The sequence below is a fragment of the Scatophagus argus genome, chromosome 2, assembly GCF_020382885.2.
Source record: "Scatophagus argus isolate fScaArg1 chromosome 2, fScaArg1.pri, whole genome shotgun sequence".
Classification (NCBI taxonomy): Eukaryota; Metazoa; Chordata; class Actinopteri; family Scatophagidae; genus Scatophagus; species Scatophagus argus.
In genome coordinates, this window is record NC_058494.1 from 20,498,888 (window position 1) to 20,524,470 (window position 25,583).

Here is a 25,583-nt window from a genome sequence, read left to right on the forward strand (position 1 = left end):
GTGTAATTTCAAAAATGGCAGAGTGTGGTAGTCAGATGTACAGAATAATTTCTCCGAATTCTGTCAAACTGACGGAGGGTCTGGTAGCCTTGTGCTCAGGACACAGACCATAACCGCAAAATCTGTGGTTTGATGGTATAATGCAGGCTGTCAAATAAATGTAAAATGCTGAAAAGAAAAATAGGATTGTCAGAGAGAAAAAGTGGGACTGGAGACCAATCCTCTTGATTTTATTGAGGTGGACAAGTGGGAGATGCATATCTTATATATCTGCAGAAGAAACAATATTGGAGTAAAACAGAAATTAGGGGCACAAACGAGTACCATCCACCAGGAAACTGAACTAATCATAACTGTGAGGCTAAGGCGAGCTTGCATGTATGCTGTAAATGGCCTTACCATCTTTATCCCTATAAATCAAAATGGGCTTTCCGCTACTGACTGACTGAGCGGTGAGATTTCTGAGCTGCATTACTTCTGATAGGGGCTGCTGCTGCTGGTGGTGGGGGTGGGGGCAGGGAGGGATTTCTGGTACAAACAGCCATCAAAGATGGGGGTGTTTCATGCGAGCAAAAGAAGCTGCAGCAAGGGCCAGCTTTCATAGCTTACACAGAAAGGTCCCCCGAGGACCAGCGTGGCAAACGTGGACAAACTTTGCCCTCCACACGGAAGACAGCAGCAGATTTGGCCACCAACGACCAGGGACATGGGAAAATTTAACTGACAAAGAAACATAGCTAACTATTGAAGACTAAAAGTGCAGATTTATTGAATTTCGTTTTCAACTGTGATATTGAAATACACAAAGATGAAATTGCAAATGCAATATTTTCTGGGTATTTAACATTCTTCTCTTCAAAAAATCAGGACCACATATTTAAAATACATCCCTGACCTCCTGCCAATACTACTTAAGGAAAAAAATCAGTGAGGAATTGTGATGGAGTCAACTGTTATGGTTGAAAAGCAAGTTGTTGAGTGACAAAATCCTTCAAGAATACTTTTAAACTTTTAGCTGTTTGAGTTTAAATTTGTCCTTGAAAAGTCTGATTATTTGCTGCACTAACAGGACTCTGATCGCATTAAAAAACATAAATGTTGTTGACCAAATATAGATAAAATCACAAATGTGATTTCATGCTTTGACAATTTACATGCAATTTTTTTAAGCGAAGGCAACAAATGATTTAGAAGAAAGACTCCAGGCATCCAAGTTAAATTTGGTCTCTTTTCCCTTTTAAGCAATGCGTATTTTTCCTACAAAACATACAGTCCATGCTTACTGGGATATACTGGAAGTATTGCTTAAGATTAAGATTAAGATAAATTAAATTGAGTTAGTTTTCATTAGCATCAGGTAAGGACTTTTGCTTGAGTTCTATACAGTATATTCTGTTCAAACTATTCTGACTACTGAAAAATTTTAAAATTAATCTTATACTACTATTATACTATTATTATACTACTATTATACTATTATATTATATTATACATCAGGGAAAGGAACAAAGTGCAAACACATTAAGTCAAAAACCAATTAAACAGATCGTCAAAAAAACTGAAGCGAATTATTTGGGTTGGGCAACGCAACCAATTGGTCCGACACAAATGAGAGACATTTAAAGACATCTGATGACTCCCCACTATTAGGCAATCAACACGCAGCTGGACATTTATTGTGCTCCAGTTTTTGTTGGACCATAAGAAGAGAAGGCATCACCAGGGCACGTGTGCCAATGCGCTGGGTTTAACAAACGCACAGTGCAGGCAGGCCTTGATCATTTAGCTGTTTCGCCTTTTAAAGACAATTTGAAGAGCCAGACCGCACAGCCAACCAACCTTCCTCACATGTTATTCAGTGCAACAGGCTCCTTCCTCATCCTGTCAGCAGGGTTTGTTTCAGTGAACAGGCTGTCCATGGATGTTGTGGGAATATTTAAGGCCTCACAGCTCTCACTGTATGCAAACGTGCACAAAAAATGAACAACTGCAGGCACTGCTGTGGGCTTCACAATGTCATTGTGGTCTGGGAGGAAAAGGCATGATTTCAGGACAGTTGAAATGGTTATTTAAAGAGATGCAGATGTAGAAAATGTTTGCCCAAGGGTTTCACTTCTGCCCATGACACCTATATTTTGTGGCAAGAAAGCTATCATTGAGAAATGTAATTTAGCATAGGTAGAACTTCTTTCAGAGATCTCTGTCATTTTTATAAGTAGAACTATAGAGCAATCAAAATCATTTGAGATTTTACAAAGTGAATTTTATTATAATTTTGTCAAAATGATTGCCCGAGGGCAGTATGCCAATTCAATCTTCATGTGCAACCATCCTAAACAAAAATTCATTAAAGGTGTATTGTAAAGGCAATATCTCACTGTTAAAATGTGAAACTGCAGAAAGTCCTGAACCCACTTTTATGTTTTTCAAATCTTTAGTTTATCAAATGTCTTTACACTGCGACACATTCAGTTTAAGTTTGTGCGACCAACAGCCTAAAAACAAGCGTGTATATACTCATTCTTATAGGAATAGCTGGACATTTTGCGAAATACATGCTGATTTGATTTCTCCCCGAGTTAGATGAGAAGATCAAGCCACTGACGTCCCTGTGCTTTGCTGTACGGAGCTAGAGCCAGGAGATGAGTGTCTTAGTTTAGACTGGAATTGTGGAAAAACAGCAACCTCAGTCCGAATTTCAAAAACGCACCTTTAAATAGGCCCACCTCTAAAGCTGTCTCATTGTATCTCATTTGTTTTTTGTTTGGAGTAAATGTAACAAAAGTCAACATGTACATCTGCTAGTGGCTCAGTGACAGAGGGGAGCACTTTGAGCTAAATGCTAACATCAGTTTCTTACCTTCATGTGACGTTTTGCACCCGACACCGTCGGTTCAGAGGCGTGATGGCCTCTGTGCGTTAGAAGGGCCCCGAAATGTAACATGGAGGTAATAAATGCTCACTACATTATATTTATGTTTTTATCTTGTGCTTCAGTCCAGTGCCTAGTGTTCAACACACTTGGATGTCCATGTCTTTGCAAACCTTTAGTGTGCAATGTTTACCATATTCATCCAATGCTAGCGTGTTAGCATGCATTAGCATTAGCTAAGCTCTCCAAACATCACAAGTAACTGACAGTCATTAGTATTGTGATTATTTTATCAAAATCAATCATGACTTAATTGTGGGACAGATGAACATGAATGTGTAAAATGATGTAACAAAAAGTGATTTTCCTTTAACGTAATACAAAACACCTCCTTCACGTCACTTCACCGGCCCTGTCTCAAGGTTTGATCGCACGGAGAGCAGTGCAGTTGTCATTGCATCTCACAAGGTGTCTGTACAGTATATGCAGCACCAACAGATCAAAAACTGTGTTTGTGTGTCTGTGTGTGTGTTGACAAACAGGTAAGGCGAGTCATCTGAAATGCCTCCGCAAACTGAGATATAGTGGCTGGCTTCAAGTTAATTTCATTGTCAACACCTGTTTGTGCTGAAATCCACACGGAGACGATGGATCCCACACAGAAATTCCACCTTCAAAAACCTCCGTGAAATATGGAATTCTTTTTTTACTCTGCTTTTTTATTTTTTTTTTTATAAGAGGAAGACTTTCTTCATGCATGGTTTCCGCCTGCTGCACAGTGAAGACTGTTGTTACCAGGCAACAGGCATAACAATGACACAGGTGCCCTCTCTCTCATCCAGTGTTCATGGTTTTTGCATCCTCTCCTCAATAATGTTAAATGGCACTTGTTCTAAGTTCAGCATAAATTTGTCACACTTATAAAAAGGTTGCGCCTTGATTATTCTGAACATCCTGATCTGATCTCTCTTCTTTCACATTTAGCTACGGCCTTGTATGTGTTTTTGTTGCTGTTGTTGATTTTTTTTTTTACTTTTAATAGTTTTTTTTTTTTTTGATACAGTCAAGTAAAAATGACTGCATGTGCACTTAAAAATCTCCATCTTATTAAGCATGCTTGTCTGTTGTTATTAAGTCTGGTTAGGTTTTGTTGTTTTTGAAAAATGTCAGATTTTAACTCATTTTCAGTTCAAAACAGTTTGCTTCAAAAATTTATGCCAAAATTTTTATTAAAAGTGTACCAAAAAAGGTGATCTGCAGGAAAAATTAGAGAAAAAGTGTATTTGTATTGGAAAAAGACTGATTTCTTTTTTTTCCCCCAGAAGAACCACTTTTGAGCCTAAATAATAGACAAAGAGTATTTTTCTGTTTTACAGTGTGATGGGGGAAAAAGTGGATAATCAACAAGTCCTGCAGCCATGTTGGTTTTACGGAAACCCAGTGGGCAACCGTATTTCTGAAAACAGATTTTCAAAGTTTCTTTCAAAGCCCTGGCTTAATCTCAGCTCACATTTTTTCTAAACGCCAAATCACAAACAAAGAGGCAGGAGAGGAAGAAAAGCAAGGGCAGAACCAACAGCCTGTTAACACCAGCCTGAGCCCGGCCGATCTCCTCCATGTCTGTCTCCTTTCTTGCTTTTCAGAGATGGCAGAGAGGCTTTGAGCTTCGTTAAATTGTTGCTCCTGCCCCTCCCCCACTTCGCCCTCTCTCTCTCTCTCTCTCCTTCCCTCCATCTCCTCTCCCCGTCTCTCTCCCTTTCTCACTCACTCTGTTCTCGGCATCCCCCCTCCCCCTCCTCCGCCTCCACCACCTCAGCCGGCAGTCTTTCGCCCTTAATCAGAAGGCTGCGACTCCCCACGCTTCTCTACCCCCCCACCCGCCCTCCATCCTCCTTACCCCCCCTCCTTCTATCCTTTCACCACCAGCCGCCACTTCCCTCCCAGCACTCTCTCTCTCTCTCTCTATCTTTACATTTTTTTCTCTCTCCTCCCCCCCACACACCTCCTTCTACACCCCTGCAGTTAGCATCTGCCAAAGGCCGCTTCTGTTCATCACTCACCCGTGCACTTAGCAACAAAAGACGTGTGGTAATTTCCTTGCGCGTGCGGCAGACCGCCGGCCTGGTCACACCCCAGGAGGCGATGGAGGGAGGAGGGGAGTGCACTGAGGCTCTTTGCCTTGCCGCTGTACACTGCTGACCCCCATGTCACGCATGATCGACATGGGGGAGAGCGGCGGGGCTGCGGCGGAATGACTGGCAGGCTGGGGAGATGACAGTGGTGGAGCTGGGGTGGGTGAAAGCACTGTCAGAGTGGTGGTGGTGATGAATGTGTGTGTGTGTGTGGAGGGGGGGGGTAGATGTGGGTGTTTGGGTGTGTGTATGTATGTATGTCTGTGCGTGGGGGGTGGCTGGCGAGGGAAGGAGCAGCACTGATGGCTGCCAGGGGGACTGGGCGCCACGGTGTGTTTGTTAAAATGACTTCCTCGTGCAGCATTGTCACCAGCTCGCTGCTGCACCTGCTCTACTCCTCCACAGCTTCATGCTCTCACCATTTGAGTCTCACTATCGACACAGTGTTCTCCTCTGCTCTCCACAAACACAGCTTTGCAAATGACCGTAAATTCTCAAAGTTCACACACCAACACGGCTGTGCATTTGCAGGACCTTTTACTTGCATCTCAAAAAGCAGCAGAGAAAGCATTCGCGAACAAAGCCAAATACATGAAACGCACACAGGCGAGCTCGCAAATACTTTTACACACGCCAAAGTCAACACACATGCATAAATATGAAGTGTGCATGTGTGACTCAAATGAGGCATGCGGGGGAAAGGTATATTACTGGAATTTTCAGCATGCAAAGCCCTTTCCCAGCAATGAAAGAGTGAGGGAGTTGGGGGTTGGTGGTGTATGGTGCGGGTGCGAGGACACCTCCATCCAATCTGATCAATGGCGATATTAATCTGAGCACGAGTCAGCCCCGCCGCCCCGGCATTTGATTAAAACAGGGAAGAAATATGACGTAACCAATAAATCTGTTTGTCAAAATGGCACGTGGCTCGAGAGGAAAGGAAATACAGGCAGAGATAAGGCGGAGGAGAGGAGAGGAGAGGAGAGGAGAGGAGAGGAGGCTGAATGACAGTGAGAGATGGAGGGAGTGCAGAGGGAGGCGGTGGGGGGATGGCTGGTGACTGACCTCCTCAGCGTTTCCGCTGCTTTGAGCGAAGCACTCAGGCTGAACCAAATCTTCACCTGCTTGCCTCCCACTGCATTTCCACCAAACTACCTTTCCCTCCCCTGTGTTCTCCTATTCCTCTGTCTGTTCTGTTCTCTCCCTGTCTCCTCTATCTCTCACCCTCTTCCACCAGCGACCATGGATAATAGAATAATCCTCCTATCCTGCACTGGGAGGCTGAACGTGTCTGTCTGTGTGGTGGAGTTTGGGGCCTCTGCAGCTCACTGGTGGAAATAAACTCCAGAGAACAAGGGGGATGACGGAAACGTTCACATTGTACATGTGCATAAACATGCAGACCTGCCAGCACTGTAAAGGACACTTCATGCATCAACATGTGGATTCAGAATAATATTCAGACAACAAAAATTCCATTGATAAGTCATGTTATTCTTACGTCAAACACAGGGAGCGAGCAATGTGTACTGCAGAAGTTATAGAATATTTTCCTGCTATTTTGAGTGACTGTTATGATGCCCGTCGCACATATGGAAAGCAAAGCCTCACAGCACGAGTCATCATGTCACATCTGGGCTAGTCTCTGCTCCGCTAGCTTGTGCAACACAACGCAGTCTCTCATTCAGCATTATTTTAATCAGTCTTTCTGAGGAAATGAAGCAGGTTCTAGTGCTGCACTTGCAGTAAGAAATTGAAACCCTCGTGATTTTAAACAATAATTACTTTGAGAGTACGGGGAAAAACTACAGCTCCGGTGAAAATTCACAAAGCAGGTGCTTGGCTTCATATATTAAATTTATCAAAGCTCTCCTCGAAAGTCATTTTTCCAATTATGAAATCTCTGCTATTCGCTCGTGTCTGTCCTGCTGTCTGCAAGTGTTGTCTAACCGGAGGACCCTTGAAAACCCCATGGACTCGCCTCTCTTGTCGAGCTGTAAAGCAGCCCACGAAGGTCTAGGGCTTATGGGAAAGGGTGGTTGTCAAAGGCAAGTTTTGTGGCATGCTGTTAGCAAAGGCTCTGTTCCAACTCTGTATTCGCAGTTATTTTGATCAAAACAAATGTCATCTTGAATGACATTTTCTTACTTGTGGTACAGAAAGCAGAAATTAGTATCAAAGTTCCAAAGTTAGTTCCTTTTAAAAACAACCATGTCCATTTCCTAAGCATAACCAAGATGTTTTTGTGCCTAAAGCTAATCAAACGTTGACTGCCGATCAGAAATTGGTCAGGTTGCATGAATTTATAACAGCCATTTTAAGGTCCAGTGTGTCGGATGCCCATGGTGCACACAAATCCTTGTATGGTTTAGAAACTGCACGCACAGATTAATAGACTATATTGTGTCCAGGGTTCAGCTGTGCACAGGCACAACATTGACATTTATTTTTTGTCTCAGTCCAGTGAGAATTGCTTGCTTGGCACATGTGCCAAAAAAAGGTTTTTGACTCTCAAGTTCAGTTTCTGGGTATGCGGCCCACTGAAAAATAGTGGTGATTCTTCCAGTAAGGATGTCCGAACAGATATTCCTTTTAAATGTGTGATTTTGGAAAGCAACAACGAGCCATGTACTGTATTTTGGTGTTTAGTTTGAGCAACAAAAAGCAGGCTCCACCGCTTGTTGCATGATTTCGCTGCAGTGACCAGGCTTGGCACCTGAAACCAAACAGGGAGGTTTGTTTTAAATATAGCAAACTGAATCATGGTTCAGCACTGGGACACTGTGAGTTTTCACACTTAAGAGCTCACAGAAAAGAAACACACTCATTATATCACGTATACAAAGACAAAATACACTACATAGACAAAAGTATGGGGACACATCTCCTTATAATTGAATTCAGGTGTGACATGGGGCTTTTTCCAGGGGCTGGGCTCAGCCTCTTACTTCCAGTGAAGGGAAATCTTAATGCTTCAGCATACCAACACATTTTGGACAATGCTATGCATCCAACTTTGTGGCAACAGTTTGGTGAAGACCCTTTTCTATTCCAGCATAACTGTGCCCCAGTGCACAAAGCAAAGCTCCATAAAGACATGGTTGGACGAGTTTGGTGTGGAAGAACTTGACTGGCCCACACAGAGTCCTGACCTCAACCCCATCCAACACCTTTGGGATGAACTGGAACAGGGATTGTGAGCTAGACCTTTTGGTCCAACATCAGTGTCTGACCTCACAAATGCTCTGCTGAACGAATGGGCAAACATTCCAACAGAAACACTCCAAAATTTTGTAGAAAACCTTCCCAGAAGAGTGGAAGCCGTTATAGCTGCAAAGCTGTCCAGAATGCAAGTCTCTGTTGCTATAATGCCCAGGTATCCCAATACTTTTGTTTACATTGTGTATCTTCCTGTCCTTTGTCCATGCCAGTAAAAGCTTACTTGCCATCTCTCTATTTAAATTCACTAGTTTTGCTTGATATTTCTGCATATAGCTCCTGAGTGTACCGCATCCACTATGTTTCGTAAAGATAATTAAATTTATATTGGAACATTCTGTATAAGACTGTTTACTGTACAGTAAAGACTATGCACTACAGTAAATCCTCACCATGTGTCTCCGGGAGTCTTTTCCAGTAAAGGTTTAGATTTGTTTCTAGAGGCTAAGATAAAACAGGCCTGTGAGTGGAGGAAAGTTAGTCCATTCATTACATTCTTCCTCACCCATTTCTGATGCAGTGGCACTTTAGCCCAGGGGGTCAGATTAAACTGCCACACCCTTCCTGCCGCTTGTGCAGAAAATATGGATTTAGTGAGATTTATTAAATCTGATCCCCTACAAAGTCCCATGAAACTTTTTTTCCCCATTTTTTCCTTCTGTTGCTCTCATATATTTGCTCTCTGAATGTTTTGTACCGACAGACTGGTACAGCCTACAATATCTGGATTAGCAAAAGTATCCACAGCTGCCCTTGTGCTTCATATTTCATCCTCTATCCATACTCATCGACAGTGCAGTAACAATTTCTTTTGTCTTCTTTAGAGAAATTGCGATGACGATATGATTTGTGTACACAATGAAACAAAAGAAGACAGCAGATACTACAGGTAGCAAAAATGAGTGAGGATGGCAAAGGCATCATGTGACTGTGAATGTGGTCTAACTGAGACTGCTGTCAGCAAGCAATGTACTATTACATCTCCGTTTTATCACTTCAACATGAAAAACTCCACTTTTGTTTTGGCATCCCAAGAAATAAAAGTGGTTGGTATAAATACTGCCACGGCACAAACACACTGGAGAGAAATTGGATAAAAAGCATTTTTGTTTCCTTTTTCTTGATACACTCTGATGTATTTGTACAACTCAGAAGGTAAAAGTGGTGTGAAGACGTGACTTCGTGTTTACACAGAGGTATTTGCACATTATAATTTGTTTTTCTTCCATTATGATAATGATTATAATGATTATCATCATAAATTTCACTCCAATGAAAATGTTCTTGAGCACATATTCTAATACTAATGGTCAGTAACATTAACAAGCTAAGTAAGAACACGCAACATATGGACAAGACAAGTTTGGAATTGCCAGAAGTCATGTTTCTGCTTTTTTTTTTTTTTTTCAATCCACCTCCTCACACCTCCAGCTCCCGTGTCAAGCTACCCCCGAACAGACTCTCTGACTCATGGTAGACTCTGACGAAGGAGTCGACCCTCAGATGTCAAAAAAGGAGGTCATTACTGGGATTAGTAACTGTAATGTAATGTGCTGAACTTCAAATTCTAAATAATGTGTGTATCATGCCTGTGCACTATCCATATGCATGGTCGCCGGTTCGAGTCCTCCCCGGACCAGCAGGATAAAACTCGGGTGGGAGTGGAGTGATTAATCATCGCTCTCCCTCCTCCATTAGCAACAGCTCATGTGCACTTGAGCAAGGCACCTAAGCCTCCACCTGCTCCGCCCGCCACCTGACATGGCAGCCCACTGCTCCTGTGTGTTTCACTGCATGTTGCATGTGTGCGTTCAATCAGTGACGGGTTAAAGGCAGAGAAGATTTTCGGTTTATGTAAAAATAGACTGACAAATAAAGTTTGAACTTTTTGAAGTTCTAAGTGGTGGAGGGGATGACTCATATGCAATCCGTCTCTAAATGTCCTTCCCTTAGTCCTGGCTTTATGCTCCGCACTGGCCGCCGTCTGGACAGATGAATGTTGTAAGAAGCAGACTTGTTTATATGCTTATCATCTGTGCTGGTCCTAATGAATGTTGTAAAGCATATAATTAAACCATGTAAATAAAATGACACTTAAAAGACTTGACAAGTTTAACACAACGACAAGTTGTTCTGTGAAGACCCTCGTGTCAAGTCGGTGCACACTCATTTAGCAGCATTCGCTCTTATTTTCCGAGGCCAAATAAAGCTTTGTTTGCCTTGCTGACGAGCCACGGATCCCCACCATCTGTGTGCAACTCTGCCATGAGTGGTCCCCCATCCACGAATGGGATGGAAACATCTCTGACATGAGAGGAAGAAGAGGGATGAAGGGATTAAGACGGATGGAGAAGGATGATGGAGAGATGGAGGAGATGATGAGTGGGGCCATGCAGGAGGGGGAGGAGGAAGAGGAGGAGGAGGTGGCGGAGGGCAGACCAGTATGTCACGTGATCTCTTCTTCAATTCACTGCAGGGGAGAGTGAGGCAGACAAAAGAACCTGACAGCACGTGAACGTGAAAGCACGCACACACACACACACGCACACACACACACACACACACACACGGCATAAAAGTGCAGCCAGATAAACCTGAGTGGCAGACACTGCGGATGACGGAAAGGATTTTTTTTTTCAGGTCAAGCCAAACCTTCAAACATCAAGGTGTTCGATATAAATAAACCATCTATTAAGAGGGATATCTGACCAGCACAGAGGGGGACGATCGGTTCTTGACATCCACCACCATCAATATCATACTGCTGTGTGGTCAGGAGAGGGACAGCAGTAACATTCACACACATGAAATTATATGCACAAATATATGACCAGTTCATCGTTCTTTCAGTGCTAATGTGTGTGAACCGCTATCATGACTAACAGTGCGGGGACTAAATTAAAATCTAGTACTGTTATTCATGCGGCAAAACCATTTGGAATAACACACGGTAGTCTTTTGTGCCTTCACTGTAATCTTCTTCTGTCTGCCTTTTCAAGAGTTGTTTTCACTTATTTTCTGATCTTTGTGTTGTTTTATTGTTGTTTTATGCGGAGGAAGACTAGCGACCACTGTGCAGAAGTTAAAGGGGGGTAGAGAACCACCAGGTTCGGGTCTAGGTGCAAGAAAACCTGATTGGAAAATCACAGTGACATTTGCAATTAAAGCATTTTTATAAAAAATCCAGCCCATAACCTTGCCATAACATTGCTTGCCATTTATACAAAACTGAGGCCAGTCGAGTCGTGAGAAATGAGAAAGGAGGAATAAATAAACGTAGAGGAATGAAGATGTTTTATAGACAGCAGCGTTGAAGAAGGCAGATATTACAAAGACAAAGTTGGAATGATGATGTTAAAAGTGTTAAAGTGAATGATGTTAAAAGCTAAAGTGGGTGGTTACGATCCTGTAATGACTGTGCACCAACGCAGTGGAAACTTTTCATTGCAGCTGTAAGTTTTTGAATGCTACTAACTAATTGGCATTTAAATTTGCAAAATGAAGAAGTAAATTCAAATTCTAATAGCTAATTGTTGCAGCAGACACTTATTTATCTAATCTTAACAGTTCTAATGCCAGACAAGAACGCTGACAATGGAGGATCTTGTCATCGAAAGGAAGAGATTGTGGGTGGGGTAAGAAAGAGCAGACATTAATTTAAGGTCTGTGGCTGTGTGAACTCCTATTGTGCTACATTAGCCTTCACCACTCCAGTCTCCATGCCCTTACTTTCCACCTCACCATATGCAGTTAGACAGCATTTAGATTAGCAGTAGCCCTCAGTGAAAAAAAAAAAAAACGCAGTCCCCTCGTTCATTTGACAAAGGCCAGATTGTTGTGGCAGCTGACAAATTCAAAGGGTTGTTCGGCAGAAAAGTGAAACATGGCTCCACTTTTGAAGCAACAAATCATCCAGCAAAGCACTGCTGGCCAGTCAAGATGAGTGAATATGCATACCAAGTAGATCACTTTGTCAAATGAACGCCATATTTCCTACTGTTACAGTATAAAATGCCTTCATGATAACTTTCTAAAGTTAGAAAATTCTGCATTGTAATGTTAGAAAAGGCTTCGTAGTGTTTTGCATCTTCTAAACCCTTAAACTCACAGATCTGTTGCTCAAACCGGACTTCCTGAATCTCATTTCACCTTCTTGACGGTACCTGAAACAGCACAGCACCCTTCCAGTTCTTTAAAATGTGACCAGTTTTCCGTTTTTGCTCAAAACTCCCATTAAAGGGGAAGCTACTTCCTATATTGGCACTGAACTTTGGAACTGGATGTAAATCGCCATGTGCAGAATCGAGGCAATATGGGTGTGATTCCCGGAAATGCTGGGCTGCTTGAGTAGAGGTCGTTACAGAAGCTACTGGAACAGAGGGTAGTCCAGATGTGATGGCTGCGCTTTTACTCCATGTGCTTTATCAGTTATTCAGCTGTGTGTTTATTATCTTCATGGCCTGTCTCTTAGCATGCAGTCTCAGTTCCAGTGCAGCGATGGGTGAGCAGGGGAGAGTCATATCTGGGCTCTCTTGCTAATTGAGCACAGCACTGGACCCCAAGATCTGCCTCACTGGCGCTTTCCTAATCCATGACTGTTTAACGCTGGCTGTGCTTGAGTAATTAAGCAGATAATCTTCAATTAAACCGAGCTCGACCTCAGAAACCCCTACCCCCATCCTGAGACAGATGGGCTTCGGAGCAAACAGCTCCTCTCTCCCCCAAGATAAATGGTCCAATCCCCTGCCATGCAACGCGGGTGCTGTCATGCTTTATGGCAAGTGTGTGTGCCATTATCATTTTTTTTTTCCACCGGACTTCGAAATTGCCATGCTGACAATTTTTTGGCCTTGGTTGTTGTGTGTACAGTATGGCTCGAAATGATCTTTCATTTGCTTTGTGCATGCTTTCATGATTGGGTCGATTTCTCTTAGATGATATTTTTGATTTATAAACAAAATTTAAAGAAATGTAATGAATTCAGTCGGATTTTAATTGGTTTTAAAAATTCTAAATATCAAAAGCATATGACAAAACCTCAAAGCCCGCTAAATGATACACGTGACTGTATTTGTTGTGCTTACAACATAAGCCCACCTTATATGAAGTGGGGGCCATAAGTCACACCACGGAGGGTGTCTTGGGGCTTGACCCTCATTCATAACAAATCCCGTGATTCTAATTAAAAAGGTCTAATGTGTGCACGCAGTGATTTAAAATCCCAGAAGAGAAGAAACATCTGGGGCACCAGTTTTACTGTGTTGATCTGCGCCTTAATCTTCAAGTGTGGGTGGATGTTCTACCACTGATTTCACATGTTAATGATCATCTTCATTTGGCTAATAGTCAAATCCTTTGAACATGTGTGGAGTGTCCTTACAGTGAGGTATATCAACTGCACAGATAGAGATTCAAGTGCAGGAATTAAAGGACGGGGCCGGTGTTATTTTTCTTATTGTCAACACATCACGCGAAAAGACCAAAACTATGTGATAGTCTGTCCGGTCGTACTTTCTAACATCCCAAACCTGTCTGGGCCTATCATCCCCACTGACAACAGAAACCTACAAAAAGCATCAAGAATGGGTCACATGGACACAGATTCATTTTTTTAAAAAGGCTCAGTGATTCCCTGCAACAGCGGGGGTTTAAATTTTACTCAAACAGTAATAAGTTATTAATAATAAATTATTGAGGCCTGTGGATTAAAACACATTTGGTATTCCAGTGAGTATTTACACCAGCAGGTCAGTGTATGTGACTGTGTTCATCACAGTAAAGGAACATGTCATCCAGTTTAATGGCATGGCTCAGTGGTGTTTTTAATAGGTTTTGGGATGGAATGGAAGTCTACGGCACAGACAGTACTTGTGTATAGAAAACCGTTGACATTTTCTTGCTGTAACCTTAAAGCTTTCGTGGGCTTCTGTGTTTCAGCATCGGGAAACAAAAGAGTTTTGCGTGATGAAATTACAGGTGGCAGCAACTTGTGAGAAATCAATAAAATATCTCAGCAGGGAACAGTTACAATATGATCATAAACAGTAAGAAACGCGTCCTTATTCAGTGAGCCTGAATAAGCCTCAGAATTCCCTCACCCAAAGCACATACATTTAAGATGCCTTATGGGACCTCTGTGCCATTTTAGCCTCACGTTAATGATCCTTACAAGCTTATCAGTGCTGCTAACACTTGCACATAACCCCCTCTGCCTCTACCTCTCCCTCCCTCCCTCCTTCTCTCTCTCTCTCTCTCTCTATAGCCACTCCTGTTTCCACAGCAGTAATTAAGCCATCAAAGCGTGCAACCATGCCCATCCTCCGTCTCTAAGGTGAGAATACGGGCCCACATGTCAAGTGGAGCGCAGCCACCCGTGTGTCTCTTTAAAGGGGAAGGCACAAGGGACAGGCAAAGAGAGGTGTGTTTGTGTGTGTGTGTGTGCTATCACACCAGCAGCTGCAGTGGGCTGGTAGACAACACAGTGTGACGTAGGGCGGATGTCTAATACCTGCTGCCACGCCGTGCTGGGGATCTGCAGAGAACTATCTGTGTTCAGCATGGTTTCTTCAACACTTTTTTTTTTGTTTTGTTTTGTTTCTATGAAAGTGGAAGAGCTAAAGGAGAAAAATACAGCCTGAATGTGCAGGTGTATTGGCACATATAAAAGCCTCTTCCTACGAAACACACAAACTCCCACAAACACACACACCTGTCCCAATGTGCTCTTCCCTGCTCTTTCATTAAATTCCACCCACACAGATTCTCTCCCCCTGTTGTATGTAATCAATCAGTGATGTGCAGTGCATCCCAGCACGTATTTTGTGTTTATTTCCTTGTACCAACTACCTACCTCATTTATGTCTATTACAGTTAATGGTGTCCTACATTTTCCAGAATGTCTTTAGACGTTCCCCAGGGACCGTGCCCGTTCCTGTCGGATTTTAGCCACGTGTTTGTCCGTGGACAGTTGAGACAGTAAGTCGTGCCATTTGGCCCGTGATCCTCAGCACTCGTAGCACAAGCTAAGCCCCAGTAAATTCTTAATACAGCCGTATGAAAAGGGAATTTTGATATCAGCTTATAAGTTTAATGTAGTTTAAACAAAACCGTGTTCAAGTTTCTGTCCATTTTTGGACTCTATCTGTCCAGTAGATCACCTCAGCTGGCACCCACAACATGGCTGCAATGTAATCCTTCAGGGCAACTCCGCCAGTCAACTTAATCTGTCAGAAGTGAAGTAGCATGGTTCACTTTTCATGGTCAGCAAACACAACTAGTTGGCATATTGTTAATACTTTGTTTGATATGTTAATATCAGTAGGCTGTATGTGTTCAACTATCAGGCTAGAACAGCAATTAAGAACTACAAGTAGGTTTCTCTCTCTCACCATTGTTTTCACAAGGAAAATAACATTAGCTATGATAGCTGACATTCAGGTTAGCGTTTGTTCCAGCAGTCTTCTGACAGACCAGCATGACGTCAGTTCAAAATGAAAAAAACTTATTAGACTGTCACTGAAAACTTGATTAATTTGATTCTTAGTGCCAAAATTTAAAGTCACTCTTTGAGCCACATATATATCCAACATTCAGCTTATCATATATATGTGGGATAGTTAATGGCATACATGAAAACAGCAAAGTTTATTGATCTAAACTATAACAGAAGTACAATTTTTGATTATGGTGTATCCATCCATCCATCCATCCATTTTCTATACCGCTTATCCATCAGGGTCGCGGGGGGGCTGGAGCCTATCCCAGCTGACTACGGGTGAGAGGCGGGGCACTGGTCGCCAGTCAATCGCAGATTATGGTGTATCCTACAATGCGATTTTGTCATTCTTACTTTGACACGCCGTATTGCGCTTGGTGGCTGTCGTGTGTGCCAGCTCCCATTACATGGTTTGTTTGTGGACTAGGTGAACAGATGCACAGGTGCAGATGTACAACACAGTACAGTAGCAGTAGACCTAGAAACTCCCTTGGTGTGTTGCCAGGTTGGTGAACTTCACCCCATCCCAGCTGTGACAGAACATCAGAGGAGAAAAAGCCCCACAGTCCTCATCCAGCCAACTACAGGCCAGTTCACTTGGGGACCATATTCAGACAGACATGACACAGACAACGACCTCAGTACCAGACAAGTGTGCAGTGTCTGAACCAGGGGCCTGTTTGTGATAGTAATGATAAATTTTGTAGTAAGGGCACAAACTGCTACACAGCTCACTTGCCACATCACCCTCATAAAGTCAGGGAACAATGCCTTATTTTGTGTTTTAGTAAAATAAAATTTCACCACTCTTACCGCAATAATATCACAGCGAGAGGACTTGAATAAAGCTGAGAAACATAATGCCAACTGATCATCAGTGGCTTCAGAGTGATGGTGACTTCTGATCAGGCGATCTCTGCCGCATCCCTGACTGTACAGAATATTTACAGATTTGATATTGGTGAAAAATAGTATTAGATAAAATATTTTATTTATTTGAATGCTATTAACTCTCAAATTTAACTTTGTTATCCTAAAGTGAAATTTACTTCACAAAGCCCCCCCACCCACAAAAACAAATCACAGGATTAGACACAAACTCTTTCAGTGATAATGCAAAAATAATTTAAATAATCTTAAGAATACAGATGTGAAAATACAAACATGCAAAACTGAGCTCTCAAACTAGAAGAACAGTCGCAAAGTAGAAATCTCAGCTCACAAGCACATCTTCGTGACGAAAGGTTTAATATTTATAACATAATAATGCCAGTTTCCAACAGCTCTGTGCATGAGCTGTCAGAATATGTTTACTTGCAGTGTACAGTTCAAAACACTGTACCAAACCGAAAAAAATGGAAGTTCAGGTGAAAGCCAACCGCACATGCTAAGGCTTGCACACAGTCCACACACACACACACACACACACACACAGTCTGTGGTGGATTGCGGTGGATTCCTGCTCTTTAGCGGCTGGTTGCGTCCCCTCATGTTACTGACAGCTCCTAATGGCGGTGGGAGACCTTGTGTAATTAGGAGACCGTACACCTGCCATGACGCCTGTCTTTCAGAAACCAATTCCCCCTGATGTTTTTCTATTCCACCGCAAACCCACCAGACCTCCACCAACAGACACACACAGTCACTCCTCCACCTATTCTTCTCCTCACTGCCCCCTGAATGGCTGCCGTCTGCTCTCTTTGGCACAGTGCCCCCGGTGGCAGCACGTGTGTGGTGTATCTCTGTGTACTGGTACCTGGGGGAGGTAATTATCTAGATGAGCAGCATGACGGGGGAGGGCCTTGTGTGTTCGGGCGTGTGTGTGTGTGTGAGTGTGTGTGTGTGTGTGTGTGAGTGTGTGGAAGAAGGGTATCATGGCTGTGTAGTTTATCTAGATGCCCAAACTTAGGCGAGATCCATCAGGGGCTCCCCACACTAAGCAGGAGGACATTTTATATTTATATTTCCATCTTTGACAGTCTTCTCAGTATTGTCCCTTTTCTTTTGTCCATCATTCTCCCAATTTTGTGTTTCAACCTGTTCCCCCTCCCCCTTCTGTTTGGTCTCTCATTCTCCTGATTTGAGCCATCAGCAGGGCTGTACCTTCACTCATCCATCCACATCTACATTGAGCATTGAGGATTCAACACTCGATCCACAAACCGAGTTTAATGAATCCCGAACCTCCACCAAATGACACAGGCAACAAAGCTGCATTACACCAGAATATCACTTAATAATTTCACCACCACGATTGGCATCAAGTGGCTCCACCAAGATTAAATAATGTCTCAGCCAAATGGCAGAGAGGGAATAAGAGACCAGTAATTATTTTCATCTTATGGCCGTTCAGCGCCAGGGCCGTGGGTTTGTGATGCATCATGAGGGGGGGAGTAGAGATGAGGACATTTCCTGAATGAGTGGCATCACAGCATTTCCAGGCCCACATATTAACAAAGACTGAGATACCTCACAATGCACAAATAACATTAATGAGCAGAGAAAGACACTTCTTAATATGACCAGCCGCTATGATGGTATACACATAAGTAATAAATCGTTTAAAAATTAACGTCATTGGTGTAATTAATTTTTCTCTACAGGGGCTGATGATGTGGTGATAATAGAGCAGGTTTGTGGTCTACGGTCAGTGGCCAGCGGTCTTGAAGGAGAGAGATATAACCTTTGTCTCAGGGACGGCAGATATACGAGCCAGGCGAGCGCCAAGGATTATACACCGAGGTCCTCGCCGGGAGATGGAGAGGGGGGAAAAAGACTGTGACCGTAGAATAATTTCAGCCTCTCTCCCTCCCTCGAGACCACACGCTGTCTGAGCAAACCACCACCTCCCCTCCACCCCCACCTCGCCTCCTCTTCCTGCCCGCCCCCCACCACATCCCTGTCCTTCCCTCCGCCTCGCCCGCCAATCCCCTAACTGCCTGCTGATGCCGGATGTCTCTTCTCCTCCTTAACGTAGTGGGGAGAGAGGCAGGAAGGTGGTTGGTGAGGGGTTGTTGGTGGTGGAGGGCAGAGAGAGAGAGAGAAAGAGAGAGAGAGAAACTACAGTCATGTTCCTGTGCTGCTGCAGCTAAGTGCTGCAGCAAATCATCCCCGCATTAGGAGTATGGGCAATTAGCACTGAGGCACATCTCTCCAGACACACTTAGCTCCTACACACACGCACACACATGCACAAGCCAACATACTAACAAAAATATGGCTCTCCACATCAGCATTCACATGCTTAAAAACACCTATATGCTTCTATATTTATGTGAGAAGGCTGTGTGGCCACTTGTCAAGAATCATATACATCTTTTGTTTTCAGGTTATATTTTTAATTCCAAAAGAATAAAGTGGTGAAAAAAAAAATGACAGCTCAGTTTTCATTGATATTTTCCTAAAACACACACACTGAACATAAGCAAAACTATAAAAACCACTTAAGTAAAGCAGCCCAAAACATATGCATGGCACTCTTAATAAATATCCCTAAACAATATATTTATGTTTAGCATTCAGGTGTATGGAAGAGGGTGCAGAGCAGGAGTTGCCGTTCCACCTTAAGAAAGGTACCTTAAAAGATTATCTCGGTTATTTCACCGCCACTGAGCCGGCACTAATAGTCCAAGGCAGATATTGAAGAGCAGCGCAGGGCCGCAGAGATCTATTAGAAATTCCCATCTACGCGCCTCATACATATTGATTTCTGACACCAAGCAGCAATGAAAGGCCCTGGGGAATAATATATTTAGCAGGGTTTGCAGTGAGGAGGTCACAGAGTGCATAAAGATTAGCTGCACAGACCTCTGACAGGACAATGTGTGGGCCCAAATGGTAGACAGACCGGCACGCACTTCAGCACGCAGCCAGACGCACAAACATACAAACACACACATATACTGTATGTCCTCACACAGTCCAAATGAAAAGCCTTTGTGCAGTCTGCTCCAAAGTTTCTCCCGCATGATGTTGAAGCAGGCCAAACTAGGGCTGCTTTGCTTTAAAGAGTTGTTACCCCTCTCTGGGTTAAAAAAAAAAATGGAAAAATGCATGTTCAGTGTCAAACAGCCACATCTAGAAATACTGTTTTTATTCCTATATTGCAACCTTTTGTCTATTTGTGAGAAAGAATCCACTGTTAATTGATTCAGCCAATATTCAACACGATGCTCGAACTGATCTTATGTGCTTCTTTTCAACTACAAGGGCTTCCAGTGATGCCTGTTTACTTCTGTGACTGCTGAAATGCATGCTGTGGGGTTAATCGAGGGTAGAGCATACATATGCAGAAATTGGATACAAAAACAAAACACCTGTCCAAGTCTAAAGCCATCCACGGCAATAGACCTGCAATGTATATTTCCTCTGTGAAACTTTTAAAGGTAAACTATGGTTTATTACAAGTAAACAACTCGAACCATCACTTACATCTATGGAAGGCCCAACAGGTCAAAAGTGGTCAGGCAATCACACAGCTCAAAGTGAGCCCACAGTTTAGCCAGATTGACTATACACAAAATAAAGTCAGTATTTTTTTTTTTTATATATAATATTCAGTCAACTGCCCAACAAAAGGGTTGTTTTTAATCCAGTACCTCAACAGTAATAAGAAAATAAATAAATAAATAACACCAACTCTGAGTCAAAAAACCCCATTGGTGGTGGGTCACATTAACCCAGCGTTATGTTGGTGCCATATCAACCACACACTGAGTTCATTTCTGTTCTCTGTTTTCTAGTGTATGTAGTGAATATAACTTTATTTAGAGGTGTACTGTAATATCGCAGGTAAGCAATACTGGGTTAACTTGACCCATGAACAGAAAACCATTACAAATAATGGGCTATTTTGATCAAGTGTTAGTGTTATTTTCTATTTTAATTGGGATTATTTGCCCAAACTAAATAGTAAGGGTGCAAAGTATTATAATCTACTCTAGCTATCTTTAAAGGAGCAAACACCAGCAGCTCAGACCAAAACACATGTGTGTGTTGTTAATAATACAAAAAAAGAGTATCTGAACAGAGAAGCTCTTATCATAACACACAAAGGCAGTGTGACAGTGTGCCATTATTCCACTATATATCCTTACAAAGCAATTAGCTGTTTGCTGCTATTATTGATCAAAATGCTATATATTTAACCTTTATATAATATACCAAATATGGCCAGTCAGAGCTGAACTGGAAGTCACTGTGTCAGATGTTTAAGACAAACATTTTTGAGTTGTAATTTTACTTTTTTTTTTTGTTTTTGTGTTACTTTCCAAACAAATCTGTTTATCCTGGGGGTTTGTTTTCGACCTCTGTCACTGCTCGTACTTGCTGCCCCCCTTGGATTTATTGTTAGCTACCTATTGGTGAGTACAGTTTTTTTTATTATTAATTAATAGCATTGTGGGCAAGAACTGAAAACTTACAACCTGAGCTGAATACTGTAATTATTCCTTTGACACTGTGTTGGAGAGGTGATGTTTTAATCCACAGTCATTTTGAAGGCTACAGGTTATGGTGATGTTGTTTTGGCTGTTTGAGCCTAACTTTGTCCACTATCTCCTCTCCCTTTCTACCTTTTGCAGTCTTGGCTGGAGTCCTGCATTGTTGGACTGGTGGTGGTGGTGGTGACGACCGGAGTGATTCGGTGATGAGCTTGTCCAGGTGAAAGGGTAATTGCTTCAAGGGGGATCAGACCGCAAGCCAAGAGCGAGGCTGCAACCAGCTAGAGGGAGGGCTTGACTCCTCTGCGAGAGCACTTAACACCACCTTCCGATCTATCCATCCTCCACACCCCTCCCTGCTCTTACTTCTTCTAGCTCCTGCATGCCTAGTGCCATTGCCATCACTCCCTCCTCTTTTTTTTCCAGTCTTGCTCTGCCATCCTCCTTCCTCTCCTCTTTCAAAGCACCACTCTGCAGCCTCTTCAGAAATTACAATCGCTCAGGGTTTAGGCAATTTGACCAAATGCAGGGCCTGCATGTAAGGATTGGGAAGGAGAGGAGGGGGCGGTTAGGACTCCAGGGTGAGCCTTGGGGGGGGGATTGAAATGAAATTACCAATTCAATGGCTGAAGCACCGCACAACAGTGGCAAACCAAAGACATAAAATGTGGATTATCCGATTTTAGGAGGGGGCGAAAAGTGCCACAAAGAGTCTCAACTCCACGAGAGCTAACGCCTCCGAGTTTGCTTTGACAACTGTCTAAGCCAAAATACAATTTTTTTGCCAAACCCACAAATTGTTTTGGTGAAAAACACAAAGATTTGTCATCTGATGTTGTTATCTGAGCATCTAATTCATCTTCAAATCATAGAGAGTGTATCATGGTAGAATTGTTGTGGGGAAATGAGTGGGCAGAGACACCAATATGTCTTTCTGGCTGACGACATTCGGTCATTTTTGGAGGAAATATAAGACATAGACAGAGCTGATTTCATACACTACCTCCTCTAAGTTACCAGAGAGTTGAATTTGCTCAGCTCAAAAACAATGGAAATAACAGACGAGATTGCGAAAATGACTGGCAGTCTAAGATAAATTCCAGTTTTACAGTGTTTAAAAAAAAAAAAAAAAAAACAGAGGATCCAATTTTACTCAAAGAGACGTAATATACAGTGCCATTGGTCATAAATGCCCAGAGGAAAATTCCTCCCTTGTGCTATTTGAAACACTGGACAAGGTATTCAGCGAACACTGGCTGCTCTGAGGAAAATACCTGGTTTCCCACTCTATCATGGGCTGAGTGGTAGACTCTGAGCTGACAGTCCATTTCTATCTTACTTCGACATAGTATACAGTAAAACCAGAGAGGAAAATGCTTGAATCACAAATGAATAACACTATCTCACTATACTCTTTTTCTGCTCATTACTGGAAAAACAAGATCATAGATACTTTCTTCTTGGATTTAATGTCTTAAAATTGATGCACACTTGTCTAAAAGCAAACAAAACCTAAATGTATGTTTGTCACTTGTCATTACCCATCAAGGCAAAGCATGACAGCCTGATGAGGCCGGCCGCCACACTCTGATGACAGGCCTCACAGTTCAGATGACGTGAAAAACAAGCATAAGCTAATCCTAATGCAAACCAGTGAATCTGATGAATCACAATCATTCTCCATGCCGTGATGAATGGCGACGATGCTAACTACGACCATTCATCAACCCACCATCAGTTATCCTAAGGTGGCTTAATGTTTCATCCACTCAGACCTCAGAGAGAGCGGACAGCCATCCCTCATCACAGTCGACTGGGAGAGCTCCACACGCATTTCAATCTTGTCTTGTCATCTCCCCCTCAGGTGCAGACACCCTCTCTCAAAATCATCATTTTTATCAGCCCCAGTAAACCTTGGACCCAGGACAGCATTGAAGATGCAGATTTTTATGGACTGGAGAAAAAAAAAAATTGAGTCCAGCTGAGTGAGCCTGGTGTGTTTGTTTATGTGTGTATTTTTGGTGGGAGCAGTAATGGGGACAGCCAAGATGGGGCTGAAGAGGTAGCTGCAATGACAGGAGGTCTTTCGGCATGTTGGTTACAGTAAATTAGCATTCGAGCTGCACCGCACGTTTAGCACTTTGCGATTGGGTTCAGCAGAGGCCTCGCCCAGACTGTCCCTGGGGGAAACGTCGGCAGCGGTACAGCGGCACGATGGGCGGGACCGAGCTGTCAAAATTAGATAATAAAGCACCGCGGTGCTGGCGGATAAATGCGTGTGAGAGGGCATCCATCTTGCAAGCGTGTTGCTGAAGAGGATGTGGCTAAATGACAGCGAGGGCTGGTGTGTGTGTGTGTGTGTGTGTACGTCTCTACACGAACGAGATTGCTGTGGGGAACCGATGGGAAACTAACTTTTCTTTGCAGCTCAGCTTAGCCCTCTAAAAAATCTTATATAAAGAATTACAATTCAAGTGTTTATGTAGAAAGGAAGGAGGACAAGAAAGAGGGAGGAAAAATATGGAATCTGAAGACCAAAGAAAAAGCAAGATTTAGAGCTACATGGAGAGAGAGAGAGAGAGAGAGAGAGAGAAGAAAGATGAAGGAAGGAAGGAAATTAAATGTCGGCCAGGCACTTAACCTTTCTCTAATAATGTGTGACCTGCTGAACCAGCAGAGTTCCTGATGTTTTATCAATACTCCTAATTAATGTGCAGCTGCCATATTTTTGACAGTATTTATACAATATGGCTGAGTAATGCAATCAATACTATCAGTATTCATATTCTGTATCCCTCTCCATTTAAATTGTGGATGCATTTTTCCACTTCAGCATTTGTGGCGAAGGATAAGTATGGTGATTATCTGTACTTTCCCATCGTCATAAATCTAAAGCCAACACTAAAGTGATCCCCCTAACAAGTGTCGTCTGTGTTGCTCAAGTCTTAGATTGTTTACTTATTCCTTTGTGCAATAGACCTCCATTGTTGTCCAAAACCCATAGAAAACATTGGGTTCTGGTAACCATGTGGCCGTTCTTTGACACACACCACCCGCCTAAAGATTGCAAACCAAATGTACCCCGTCACATTTCCAAAACAGCTCAGGAATGTCTCAAGGACCACAACAACTGCCTGCAGACTCCCCAGATCACGACCTGATCGAGAATCTGTGGGACGCACTGGAATAAGCCAAATCCACCATCCTACCCTCAATGCACAGGACCCAGAGGATCCAACATTCCAGTGCCAGTGACCGCAAAATACCCCCAGAGACCTACAAAACATCGGATGAGTGGTTTTAATGTTGTGGCTGAACGGTGTACATGTATTTTTGACCTATCTTTTTAGCTAGGTGCCACAAAGAGGGTAGAAAAAGAGTCAAGGGCCGGAAAGTATTGAGAGACCAACTAAGACTTTGCTGGTTTTGGTCTTTTAATGGGATCTGCTGATTTTCAACGGCCTTATCCTTTAAATAAGCAATTAGTGGCAGAATTTTTAGCACATTTCAAGATAAGTTCTAACTAAATCTAAAAACCTTTAAACTCTTTAACACTTTCTCCAATAAGAAAACCTTCCATCTTTATCTTGTGCTATTTGTCTTCACAGTCCCTGATCCCAGTAAACGTTTCAGTAAAGTAGGCTAGAGTCTATTTGTCCAAATCAGAGAAAGCAGTAATACTCCTCTTTAGGTTTCTTCCTCTGTGTAAATAGGACCTGTCTTTACAGTGTTTCATATGTATCTAGCCCAGAGAGACACTTCACAAATAGAGATATCTTTCATTTAATCATCTGCCGTTCATCCTCCTTGGTGTACAATGTGCTTGCCATTGTGAGCGGCACTGCTGCTTCTTGATTAATGGTTTTTATCAGAAAGGTGCAGCTAATGGTTCTTTAATTGCTCCAACTTCCTCTCCAAGCTTCCAGAATTTTTACCACCATTCCTTACACGGCAGGAAATAGATTGTATGGCACGGAGGAAAAACTGTTCTCTACGATGCTTTTCTTGGCAGGTGTGCTCTTATGTTCAAGCGCTAATAACTTTTGAAGAGGCATCTTGGGACAAAATACCAAAACCACTCTTCAGAGTGCTTGTGGTCATCCTGGTGAAGACTCTTTTATATGTGCTTTTATGTGAGAGTTCATACTGTACAACTTCTGAATACCACTGAGAGGAGATGCATATATGTGTGCTTTGTCACAAGAAGCTTCACAAACCTATAATATACGTTTTCACTCAGCCATGCTTAGAAACAAAGCAAACACAGGTGCTGAACTGACTTTGGGAAAGCTGAGCCTCTAGCCAGTAAGAATCCAGTATCTCTAGCCGTGTTTGGAGGGGAATATGCACCGGGCCCTTTGTTGTGCTTTTCACCGCAAAGTTTATCTTATCTGGAGGTCCATTGCTGTCATAAAGCAGAGAGC